Here is a 13,873-nt window from a genome sequence, read left to right on the forward strand (position 1 = left end):
TCCTGGCCCCAAATCAGGGGCCGAGAGCAGCTGCCAAGAGTGTAAACAACTTTTGGCCACAGCAGGCTGAAAGGCACAGCGAGGGGGAAGGGAAACACTCCAAGGTAGGGCCCAACAGGCTAATATAAAAATGTATTTGAAAAACTAAAACACTATATATCAAGAAAAATAATTAAAATGTGCTACATATCTAAGCACAACATTCATAATAGAAAAAACTCAAATGACTGAGAAATTCATAAGAAATATTCATCATTCTTGTATATCACACAAATGCAAATCAAAATTACTCTGAGATCACTTTTCATATTAGTCAGTATGACTAAGGTTAATAACACATGTGACAACTCAAGTTGACTGGGTTATGGAGCAAGGGGAACATTCATAGTCTCCTGGTGAAAAGGCAAACTTCTACAGCAACTTCGGAAATCAGTATGATGGTTCTTCAGGAAGGTGAAAATTGTTGTACCTTAAGATACAACTCCAGGTCTTATGTCCAGATGTTGATTCATCCTAGAATAGAGACCTTTGCTCAACCATGTTCAGTGAAGCTCATTTATAATACTTAGAATTTGGAAATATTTAAGTTGTCCCTTAATGGACGAATGCATAAAGAAAATGTGGTGCATTTACAGACTGCATTTCTGCTTAACAATTACAAAAGGCAAAAAGGAAGCATGCACTATGCAGGACAATGAATGGATCTAGTAAAAGTCATTCTGGATGAGGTAATCCAGGCTGAAAAAGACAAATGGGATACATATTCACTTAAATGTGGATGTTAGCTGTTGATTCTTCAATCTGTGTGACTGTATGATCAGTTTAGTGTGAGGGTCTAGGGACGTGGGCCAGATTGTCCTCATTTAGGGAAGTACAAGTTTACTCATGGATGGCTGAGGGACACTGTCAGGATCAGGAATGTGAAATGTGAAGAGACAGGGAGAGGGAAGCAATGGAGGGAACATAGAGAGGGACAGCTAAAATGAGGCACTGTATCGAAGCCTAAGAGAGTAGAAACCCTAACTGCTTTTTAAATTGTTTTATAAAGGTAACTAATGATTTATTATAGGTGCAAGGAGAGAAGTTAAAATGTTGATTGGGTTCATCTATGTGAAATTTCAATAATAAGTAAGTCAAAACAATTATGGATTTTGACTTTCAATGAACCTGTTACAGATAATGAATATCTAGTCCTTAAGGAGACATCTGTTACCATCTATTATACACTAGTCATTTTATTTGGTTACAATTCAAATGTCATCCCCATCATTGGTCTCTCCACTTTGAACCCCCATACCCTCCCAATCCTCTTTGTTTCTAAGAGGGCACTCCTCCACCTACCTACCCACTTCCACTTCACCCCTCTAGCATCCCCCTTCTCTGGGACATCAAGTTTCTACAGGGCCAGTTGCCTCCCATCCCAGAGATGTCAGATGAGCCAGTTGTTGCTACACATGCTCTACACTTTATGTATCAGGAGCCGTGGCCGGGACCACATATCCTCTTTAGTTGGTAGTTTAGTCCCGAGGAACTCTGAAGGCTCCAGTTAATTGATATTGTTGTTCTTCATATTGGGTTCCTTCAGGCTTTCCCCTAACTCTTTCATTGTGGTCCCCAGGCTTAGTCCAATGGTTGGCTGTGAATTTCTGCATCTGTGACTTGAACAGAGGCACATGAGAGGCTAGAAGGAAGTCTTGGACTCCAAAGTAAGGCAATAGGATGTAATTCTGTATTTGCCCAGAAGATGGCGACATAGGATGGTATTCACACACACTTGTTTCTCACTAACCTCTTAGTTCTGTCCAGCATGTCAGGTAAGTTCCCCAATGTGCTCTGTGACTGAAGATCCTTCTGCTTGCTGGAACTCGATCCCCTGCGTGGAATACTCTCGATCGGCGATGGGTGTCTGGGTCCGTGGACACAATGACTCCAGGAACTGTGAATGAATGGACTGAGTTGAGCAGACATTGAATTCATCTGAGGGGTTGGCATCTCCAGAACCTGCAGCTTAGCATCCACGGATCCAAGAGAGCACAGTGTGCAGGGCTGAAATCAGATTCTGTAATGGGGCGGAGGGAGAAACTAAGTTTTTAAGTATTTGTTCTGTTTGAAAGCACAAAGTGGGAGATCAGTCAGTTTTCCTCTTTTTGCAACATCTTACTCTGAGCTGCAGGACATATCCTGGGGTACATTGCCTTCCAGATTCAGTGGGCTTTTCAGAAATTCCAGTTTCCTGAAATGGCATGGCCCTACTTTGGTGGACTGAGTGGTAGGAAGTGGAAAGGTCCTCTGAGGGGCAGATGAGGATCAGAATATGAAAGGCCAAAAGAAGAGGAAAGACACAGTTATGAAAGGGCTGCTGGTGTGTACAAGGCAACAACAAGCGTAATTCTCAAAGCCCTGTTTTACTATAGCACTGTGGGAAGCATAACCACAAGCTGACAGGAACAAATTGTTAAAATAAACAATGCATTCGTTCCCATTCCCCGAACTTCTCCATTTTTTCCACCAAGGTCAATAGAATTTTAAGCCTCAGGTACACCTTCTCTTAAGGTTCCATACCTCAGCAGGCTGAAAAATCTGCCCACGGGCCTTGACTTACCTTGAATATGCCTAGCAGGCAGACCTTCTCTCTCTTTCTTTTCCTCTGTTTGAGAGCAGGAGCAAATGACTTTATACAGCGGGCGATTTCCATTATCAACAAACAAAAATTTTCCTAAGTCATTAAAGCTAGAAAGCCAGTAATTGATGGGCTGGTGCGGTAAGGTCATTCTAACTAAACTATCCCATGGGGAAAAGTAAAAGAGACAGCCACACCATGTTTAGGAAACAAGATATCACAGGTGATTTGAGTACGGGTGCTGAGTGGGAGAGAGGAGGTCATGAATCCAGCTGGAAAAGCCCACCCCACTTTTAGATGTGTTTTCAAAAGTCATGTATTAGAAATTGAACTGCAATAAAAGTGTGTCAGCAAATGTGCTCTAATGATAGGTGATTAGGTTTTGGGGGCCATATTGACACAGAAACTGGATTAATGGTAATACCTTGGGAAGTAGCTTGTGTTACAAGGAGAACTTCAGTTATCCCTTGCCTAGGCCATCTACTGTCTTCTCTTCTCTTTTTCCTCTTTCACTCTTCTATCTGGGCTGATGTAGCAAAAGGCTCTTTCCAGAGACAAGTCAAAGGAGAATTAAGGTGACATCTTTAGCCTGTTTTCTTATAGACACATTGGACTGCGAAGGCTGTGAGGGAACCAGGCGGGAGGAGACTGCAAAAGGCAGAAGGAAGCAGTGACTGCACTGGTCGTGTTTCCCATTCTGTCACAGAAGCATTTTAAGAAAGGAGGGTTCCATTGGCTCAGAGTCGGGAAGCACAGACTCCATCCTAGAAGGGGTGAGTGTAGCCGTGAGAGGTGCAGTTGGTAGAAGTGGACTGGCTGGCAGGATGCGAATGAGACTCTTACCATGTGGGTGGAGCAGGGAGCAGAAATAGGGAAATTCTAGCTCTTAGCTTCTTCTCTGTGCCATTTAGTGCAGGCTCCTAGCCTGAGAGTTATGGTGTTACCACCATTCAGAGTGAGTTTTACGTCGATTCTCTCCCCAAAACCCCTCAGAGTGACATTCAAAGGCCTGCTTCACTAACACACTAGGCACTTTTTACCTTCCTCAAATTGTCAATGATCATCAGCAGAGCAAAGACAAGAAGGTAGCACGGCCATTTAGAGGGAGGAATCAAGGAGTGGTGTCCGTGCAAGCCAGAAGAGACCTACAGGAAAGCTGGACATCAAAGAGCCACACACATTCTCTTATGGATTCTCATGGTTTTCCCAGGGTGAGATTCAGATGCATGTGGTAGCTAAAGGCATCTCTAGCTGAAGCCGGTTTTCCTATGTGACATTAGGAAACAGTTGTAATAAAAGAAAGTTTCAATCAGCAACCTGTTCTGATTCTGATGGCCCCAAGTCTGATACTAGGCCTGAATTCTCTTCATAACTTTCGATACTTTTGAAAATAAAGGATAGATAGTATAATGTACTTGAATCCTAAAATACCGTGAAATACGTATTTCATAAATATGCATTACATGATATTCAGTTGGAATTGCTCGGAATTGTACTTTCTTCTATCCCTATAACCACTCTGCTCTGGACAGAATTACTAAAGAATATGATGACTTGGGTTGTATGTGTGTGTGTCTTTGTGCGTTCTGTGTATGTGTTTATGTGCGGTGGTTTCTGGCCCAACTGAAGGAAAATTAAGGTTTCTGCATTTAAGTATTTTAAGTGGTTTGGATAGATTTTAATTCTTTTCATAAGGTATTTATTCTGGGTTGTCTGGTATGAGTGACAGAGCCGTGCTGTAGTCACTTTACTTTGACAGTTTACCTGTGGGTGGCAGTTTTCTGTAGTCCTTGACAGCGATGCTTTAGATCATTTTTCTTACAAACTCCAGCTGGCTCTTATGGCTAGAATAGGAAAATCGATTTGGTTGTTTACTGTTTTTTTTTTAAAATTCCCATTAAAAATTTCTGATGTTAATACTTTAAATAAACATGATTGATTAATATTTTTAAAAGAGGTAAAAACACTCAGACACCTAGAAAACCATGGATGGGTTCCTCTTTAGTCAACTGGAGCCACAAAAATGTCAGAATCACACAGCCAATCAGAATTCACCTGAAACCAGACACTACAGAAATAGTCTCATTTACATAGAAAGAATTGGCTGATGGGAAATGATAAGCAAAGTTGCTCACCACAACCACGAAAGGACTCTTCACAACTGGGCATTGTGACTCAAAGTGCCAATTCCAGTACTTGGGATAAAGAAGTAGGTAGATTCCTGTAGGATCAAGGCCACCCTGCCCCACCCACCAAGTCCATGACATTTAGTTCTCCCTGATTATACTTAGAGGTCCTGCGTTTCTTCCTTTCTATTTTTTTAATATTTAATTTTTACTTGTGTGAGTACATTGCCGCTAACTTCAGACACACCAGAAGAGGGCGTCAGATCCCATACCAGAGGGCTGTAAGTAGCCATGTGGTTGTTGGGATTTGAACTCAGGATCTCTGGGAGAGTGGTTGGTGCTCTTAATCACTGAACAATCTCTTCAACCCTTGACAGATCCTGTGGCAACATACCGACTAAAACTCTTTGTACATTCCATCAAATAGTTATTATTTCCAGGCTTGAATAACAATGGTACATTTATAACTTAGATGAAGTTATTTCATAAGTGACACTGGTCTCAGTTATTGAAGTGATGGGTGAACTATCAGAAATAAAAGAACGCTACAGGCCACTGGATATATATGCAGGATAGCAGTAGCTGTAGTTGCACTTTTTATACTTATATATAATTATACACATAGTTTTCCAAACCTATTTATTTTTATTTTAGTTTGTTTAAGATTTTTGACATATACAGCATTCTGCCTGCATGCATGCCTGCAGGCCAGAAGAGGGCGCCAGATCTCACCATAGATGATTGTGAGGCACTATGTGGTTGCTGGGAATTGAACTCCGACCTCTGGAACAGTAGCCAGTATTAACTGTGGAACCACCTCTCCGGCACCATTACTTCTTTTTTTTTTTCTTTTCTTTTCTTTTTTTCGGAGCTGGGGACCGAACCCAGGACCTTGTGCTTGCTAGGCAAGCGCTCTACCACTAAGCTAAATCCCCAACCCCCATTACTTCTATTCTAATCTGCCTGGTGTCTCCAGTAATTTTCTTATGAATGTTCTCTCGGCATGATAAAGTTTGATCTTCACCTGTGCACTCAGAAGGGACACACATCTGCAATGACATGTTCATTTTGAGTTTTGCATTTTGTAATCAAAGATCTTTTTGTTTGTATTTAGCATGGAACTATCTATGTAAACAAGGATGTTCTCCTCCCTGCCTCTGCCCTCCTGCTTCAACTCTTGAACTAACAGTGGACCACCACCATGAAAGGCACTTTCTTCTTTGTGTCCTAAATCCACAAAAAAGCAATTAAGTGCGTACTAGGGCGTTATGAATATGCTATCACCTTAGATGGTTCACGGCATGGTGTATAGATTAACAACTTGTAGCTGGCCATTTCGAGGCATTGTTCCATTGGACTAGACAGAAGACTCTGGCATGAATTTTCTAATGGTGTTAAGTGCCCTTTTATTTTTCTGAAAGTCCTTTGGACTTATGCCAGAGTGAGGGATGTGCACGAATCTCACTGGAAATTAAGTGTCCGTTTCCTTTAAAGCTGAGGTTGGGTTTCTTTTGAGAGAGGAGTGCTTGTGACTGGGATGATTCAGGAATCCTCCAGCCAAGGCAACTGTGGGAGGAGACATCGCTCAGGTGCACTAAATTCTCACTTCCACAAGGTGGCACCCCATACCTAGTAATCCATATCCCCATTTCTTCAGGACAAACACATAAGGGCCATTGGCCAGAAGGGGTCAGAACAACACCACTCTTCTGTTCCCCTTTCATTGAGCACTAAGTGGTGATCGCACTTATAGACACTAGAGGGCTGTGGTCAGAATGGAGGAACGTGATAATTTAAGGCCTGTAACTAGTAGGAATTAAAAGTTGACATTTTTATCTGCAGACAGTATAACATTTATGAAACATTTATGAAAATTCCAAGGATATAATCATTAAGGAAAAATTTCAAGCTGCTTGCCCATTAATTATTATATATCAATTGTATAAAAAAATCAAAGGCCGGCCCGCAGCAGCTCTCTGCTCCCAGACCCTGTGAGAGAGAGACCCAACCGCCTGGTCAGGTGGGCACTCCTGAGGCTGCAGAGCGGAAGAGACCACCAACACTGCTCACCCCTGCCCACATCCCTGGCCCAAGAGGAAACTGTATAAGGCCTCTGGGCTCCCGTGGGGGAGGGCCCAGGAGCCGCAGGACCCCTGCCAGAGACACCACCGGACCCTGAAGGAAACAGACCGGATAAACAGTTCTCTGCACCCAAATCCCGTGGGAGGGAGAGCTAAACCTTCAGAGAGGCAGACAAGCCTGGGAAACCAGAAGAGACTGATCTCTGTACATACATCTCGGACGCCAGAGAAAAACACCAAAGGCCATCTGGAACCCTGGTGCACTGAAGCTCCCGGAAGAGGCGGCACAGGTATTCCTGGTTGCTGCCGCCACAGAGAGCCCGTGGGCAGCACCCCACGAGCGAACTTGAGCCTCGGGACCACAGGTAAGACCAACTTTTCTGCTGCAAGAAAGCTGCCTGGTGAACTCAAGACACAGGCCCACAGGAACAGCTGAAGACCTGTAGAGAGGAAAAAATACACGCCCGAAAGCAGAACACTCTGTTCCCATAACTGGCTCAAAGAAAACAGGAAAACAGGTCTACAGCACTCCTGACACACAGGCTTATAGGACGGTCTAGCCACTGTCAGAAATAGCAGAACAAAGTAACACTAGAGATAATCTAATGGCGAGAGGCAAGCGCAGGAACCCAAGCAACAGAAACCAAGACTACTTGGCATCATCGGAGCCCAATTCTCCCACCAAAACAAACATGGAATATCCAAACACACCAGAAAAGCAAGATCTAGTTTCAAAATCATATTTGATCATGATGCTGGAGGACTTCAAGAAAGATGTGAAGAACTCCCTTAGGGAAACACAGGAAAACATTAATAAATAAGTAGAAGCCTACAGAGAGGAATCGCAAAAATCCCTGAAAGAATTCCAGGAAAACACAATCAAACAGTTGAAGGAATTAAAAATGGAAATAGAAGCAATCAAGAAAGAACACATGGAAACAACCCTGGATATAGAAAACCAAAAGAAGAGACAAGGAGCTGTAGATACAAGCTTCACCAACAGAATACAAGAGATGGAAGAGAGAATATCAGGAGCAGAAGATTCCATAGAAATCATTGACTCAACTGTCAAAGATAATGTAAAGCGGAAAAAGCTACTGGTCCAAAACATACAGGAAATCCAGGACTCAATGAGAAGATCAAACCTAAGGATAATAGGTATAGAAGAGATTGAAGACTCCCAGCTCAAAGGACCAGTAAATATCTTCAACAAAATCATAGAAGAAAACTTCCCTAATCTAAAAAAAAGAGATACCCATAGGCATACAAGAAGCCTACAGAACTGCAAATAGATTGGACCAGAAGAGAAACACCTCCCGTCACATAATAGTCAAAACACCAAACGCACAAAATAAAGAAAGAATATTAAAAGCAGTAAGGGAAAAAGGTCAAGTAACATATAAAGGCAGACCTATCAGAATCACAGCAGATTTCTCGCCAGAAACTATGAAGGCCAGAAGATCCTGGACTGATGTCATACAGACCCTAAGAGAACACAAATGCCAGCCCAGGTTACTGTATCCTGCAAAACTCTCAATTAACATTGATGGAGAAACCAAGATATTCCATGACAAAACCAAATTTACACAATATCTTTCTACAAATCCAGCACTACAAAGGATAATAAATGGTAAAGCCCAACATAAGGAGGCAAGCTATAACCTAGAAGAAGCAAGAAACTAATCGTCTTGGCAACAAAACAAAGAGAATGAAAGCACACAAACATAACCTCACATCCAAATATGAATATAACGGGAAGCAATAATCACTATTCCTTAATATCTCTCAACATCAATGGCCTCAACTCCCCAATAAAAAGACATAGATTAACAAACTGGATACGCAACGAGGACCCTGCATTCTGCTGCCTACAGGAAACACACCTCAGAGACAAAGACAGACACTACCTCAGAGTGAAAGGCTGGAAAACAACTTTCCAAGCAAATGGTCAGAAGAAGCAAGCTGGAGTAGCCATTCTAATATCAAATAAAATCAATTTTCAATTAAAAGTCATCAAAAAAGATAAGGAAGGACACTTCATATTCATCAAAGGAAAAATCCACCAAGATGAACTCTCAATCCTAAATATCTATGCCCCAAATACAAGGGCACCTACATACATAAAAGAAACCTTACTAAAGCTCAAAACACACATTGCACCTCACACAATAATAGTGGGAGATTTCAACACCCCACTCTCATCAATGGACAGATCATGGAAACAGAAATTGAACAGAGATGTAGACAGACTAAGAGAAGTCATGAGCCAAATGGACTTAACGGATATTTATAGAACATTCTATCCTAAAGCAAAAGGATATACCTTCTTCTCAGCTCCTCATGGTACTTTCTCCAAAATTGACCATATAATTGGTCAAAAAACGGGCCTCAACAGGTACAGAAAGATAGAAATAATCCCATGCGTGCTATCGGACCACCACGGCCTAAAACTGGTCTTCAATAACAATCAAGGAAGAATGCCCACATATACTTGGAAATTGAACAATGCTCTACTCAATGATAACCTGGTCAAGGAAGAAATAAAGAAAGAAATTAAAAACTTTTTAGAATTTAATGAAAATGAAGGTACAACATACCCAAACTTATGGGACACAATGAAAGCTGTGCTAAGAGGAAAACTCATAGCGCTGAGTGCCTGCAGAAAGAAACAGGAAAGAGCATATGTCAGCAGCTTGACAGCACACCTAAAAGCTCTAGAACAAAAAGAAGCACATACACCCAGGAGGAGTAGAAGGCAGGAAATAATCAAACGCACAGCGGAAATCAACCAAGTAGAAACAAAAAGGACCATAGAAAGAATCAACAGAAACAAAAGTTGGTTCTTTGAGAAAATCAACAAGATAGATAAACCCTTAGCCAGACTAACGAGAGGACACAGAGAGTGCGTCCAAATTAACAAAATCAGAAATGAAAAGGGAGACATAACAACAGATTCAGAGGAAATTCAAAAAATCATCAGATCTTACTATAAAAACCTATATTCAACAAAACTTGAAAATCTTCAGGAAATGGACAATTTCCTAGACAGATACCAGGTACCGAAGTTAAATCAGGAACAGATAAACCAGTTAAACAACCCCATAACTCCTAAGGAAATAGAAGCAGTCATTAAAGGTCTCCCAACCAAAAAGAGCCCAGGTCCAGACGGGTTTAGTGCAGAATTCTACCAAACCTTCATAGAAGACTCATACCAATATTATCCAAACTATTCCACAAAATTGAAACAGATGGATCACTACCGAATACCTTCTACGAAGCCACAATTACTCTTATACCTAAACCACACAAAGACACAACAAAGAAAGAGAACTTCAGACCAATTTCCCTTATGAATATCGATGCAAAAATACTCAACAAAATTCTGGCAAACCGAATCCAAGAGCACATCAAAACAATCATCCACCATGACCAAGTAGGCTTCATCCCAGGCATGCAGGGATGGTTTAATATACGGAAAACAATCAACGTGATCCATTATATAAACAAACTGAAAGAACAAAACCACATGATCATTTCATTAGATGCTGAGAAAGCATTTGACAAAATTCAACACCCCTTCATGATAAAAGTCCTGGAAAGAATAGGAATTCAAGGCCCATACCTGAACATAGTAAAAGCCATATACAGCAAACCAGTTGCTAACATTAAACTAAATGGAGAGAAACTCGAAGCAATCCCACTAAAATCAGGGACTAGACAACGCTGCCCACTCTCTCCCTACTTATTCAATATAGTTCTTGAAGTTCTAGCCAGAGCAATCAGACAACAAAAGGAGGTCAAGGGGATACAGATCGGAAAAGAAGAAGTCAAAATATCACTGTTTGCAGATGATATGATAGTGTATTTAAGTGATCCCAAAAGTTCCACCAGAGAACTACTAAAGCTGATAAACAACTTCAGCAAAGTGGCTGGGTATAAAATTAACTCAAATAAATCAGTAGCCTTCCTCTACACAAAAGAGAAACAAGCCGAGAAAGAAATTAGGGAAACGACACCCTTCATAATAGACCCAAATAATATAAAGTACCTCGGTGTGACTTTAACCAAGCAAGTAAGAGATCTGTACAATAAGAACTTCAAGACACTGAGGAAAGAAATTGAAGAAGACCTCAGAAGATGGAAAGATCTCCCATGCTCATGGATTGGCAGGATTAATATAGTAAAAATGGCCATTTTACCAAAAGCGATCTACAGATTCAATGCAATCCCCATCAAAATACCAATCCAATTCTTCAAAGAGTTAGACAGAACAATTTGCAAATTCATCTGGAATAACAAAAAACCCAGGATAGCTAAAGCTATCCTCAACAATAAAAGGACTTCAGGGGGAATCACTATCCCTGAACTCAAGCAGTATTACAGAGCAATAGTGATAAAAACTGCATGGTATTGGTACAGAGACAGACAGATAGACCAATGGAATAGAATTGAAGACCCAGAAATGAACCCACACACCTATGGTCACTTGATTTTTGACAAAGGAGCCAAAACCATCCAATGGAAAAAAGATAGCTTTTTCAGCAAATGGTGCTGGTTCAACTGGAGGTCAACATGTAGAAGAATGCAGATCGATCCATGCTTATCACCCTGTACAAAGCTTAAGTCCAAGTGGATCAAGGACCTCCACATCAAACCAGACACACTCAAACTAATAGAAGAAAAACTAGGGAAGCATCTGGAACACATGGGCACTGGAAAAAATTTCCTGAACAAAACACCAATGGCTTACGCTCTAAGACCAAGAATCGACAAATGGGATCTCATAAAACTACAAAGCTTCTGTAAGGCAAAGGACACGGTGGTTAGGACAAAACGGCAACCAACAGATTGGGAAAAGATCTTTACCAATCCTACAACAGATGGAGGCCTTATATCCAAAATATACAAAGAACTCAAGAAGTTAGACCGCAGGGAAACAAATAACCCTATTAAAAAATGGGGTTCAGAGCTAAACAAAGAATTCACAGCTGAGGAATGCCGAATGGCTGAGAAACACCTAAAGAAATGTTCAACATCTTTAGTCATAAGGGAAATGCAAATCAAAACAACCCTGAGATTTCACCTCACACCAGTGAGAATGGCTAAGATCAAAAACTCAGGGGACAACAGATGCTGGCGAGGATGTGGAGGAAGAGGAACACTCCTCCATTGTTGGTGGGATTGCAAACTGGTACAACCATTCTGGAAATCAGTCTGGAGAATCCTCAGAAAATTGGACATTGAACTGCCTGAGGATCCAGCTATACCTCTCTTGGGCATATACCCAAAAGATGCCCCAACATATAAAAAAGACACGTGCTCCACTATGTTCATTGCAGCCTTATTTATAATAGCCAGAAGCTGGAAAGAACCCAGATGCCCTTCAACAGAGGAATGGATACAGAAAATGTGGTACATCTACACAATGGAATATTACTCAGCTATCAAAAACAACGACTTTATGAAATTCGTAGGCAAATGGTTGGAACTGGAAAACATCATCCTGAGTGAGCTAACCCAATCACAGAAAGACATACATGGTATGCACTCATTGATAAGTGGCTATTAGCCCAAATGCTTGAATTACCCTAGATGCCTAGAGCAAATGAAACTCAAGACGGATGATCAAAATGTGAATGTTTCACTCCTTCTTTAAAAGGGGAACAAGAATACCCTTGGCAGGGAAGAGAGAGGCAAAGATTAAAACAGAGACTGAAGGAACACCCATTCAGAGTCTGCCCCACATGTGGCCCATACATATATAGCCACCCAATTAGACAAGATGGATGAAGCAAAGAAGTGTAGACCGACAGGAACCGGATGTAGATCGCTCCTAAGAGACACAGCCAGAATACAGCAAATACAGAGGCGAATGCCAGCAGCAAACCACTGAACTGAGAATAGGACCCCCGTTGAAGGAATCAGAGAAAGAACTGGAAGAGCTTGAAGGGGCTCGAGACTCCATATGTACAACAATGCCAAGCAACCAGAGCTTCCAGGGACTAAGCCCCTACCCAAAGACTATACATGGACTGACCCTGGACTCTGACCTCATAGGTAGCAATGCATATCCTAGTAAGAGCACCAGTGGAAGGGGAAGCCCTGGGTCCTGCTAAGACTGAACCCCCAGTGAACTAGACTGGTGGGGGGAGGGTGGTAATGGGGGGAGGGTTGGGAGGGGAACACCCATAAGGAAGGGGAGGGGGGAGGGGGATGTTTGCCCGGATACCGGGAAAGGGAATAACACTTGAAATGTATATAAGAAATACTCAAGTTAATAAAAAAAAAAATTAAAAAAAAATCAAAGGAAAGCTATTGCTAAGGAGTACTGATCAAAAAGACTGCATATTTTTATTTTTTCATTTTAATTTGCTTTCAAACAGTGTGTGTGTGTGTGTGTGTGTGTGTGTGTGTGTGTGTGTGTCTGTTCCTACATTTTAAACTGATGTGAACAATGAGAAACTGTCCAGAGGGATAAAAAGAAACGATAGAAGAGGTGAGGAAAGGAAGGACAATGGTATTGAGAGGCAGAGATATGCACAATATATGACGTATACATATATGAAAATTAGACACACACACACACACACACACACACACACACACACACACACGTGCAATAGCAGCAAGGTACTCAGCAGTAAAAGGACTTGCTGCCCTAGTATGATTATCTGAGTTCAATACCTGGGACTCCTAGAAGAAACATGAACTGAAAATTGTGGCACATATGTGCCCAGACACACGCACATATCCACAGGCAAAGAAAACTTTGAAAATTCATAAGCATTTGACTTCAGAGGCACAAGGATCAGGAATTGGGAATGAGGTCACCCCAACATTCACTCACCTCAGAAAACCCAAGAACCGAGAGTGAGCAAAGCTAATGAGTCCGATTAAAGTGTGGCAAATGCAAGAAAAAAGAATTTTAATGTGCAAGTATGCATGGCATAAACCACAACAAATATTAGGTTAGAAATATCAAATTGCTGGTCCTTTATATTAGTTGAAAGAAAGAAAGAAACAAAGAAGCAAAAACAGAGAGAAAA

The sequence above is a fragment of the Rattus norvegicus genome, chromosome 15 (genome assembly GCF_021556685.1).
Source record: "Rattus norvegicus strain SHRSP/BbbUtx chromosome 15, alternate assembly SHRSP_T2T, whole genome shotgun sequence".
Taxonomy (NCBI): domain Eukaryota; kingdom Metazoa; phylum Chordata; class Mammalia; order Rodentia; family Muridae; genus Rattus; species Rattus norvegicus.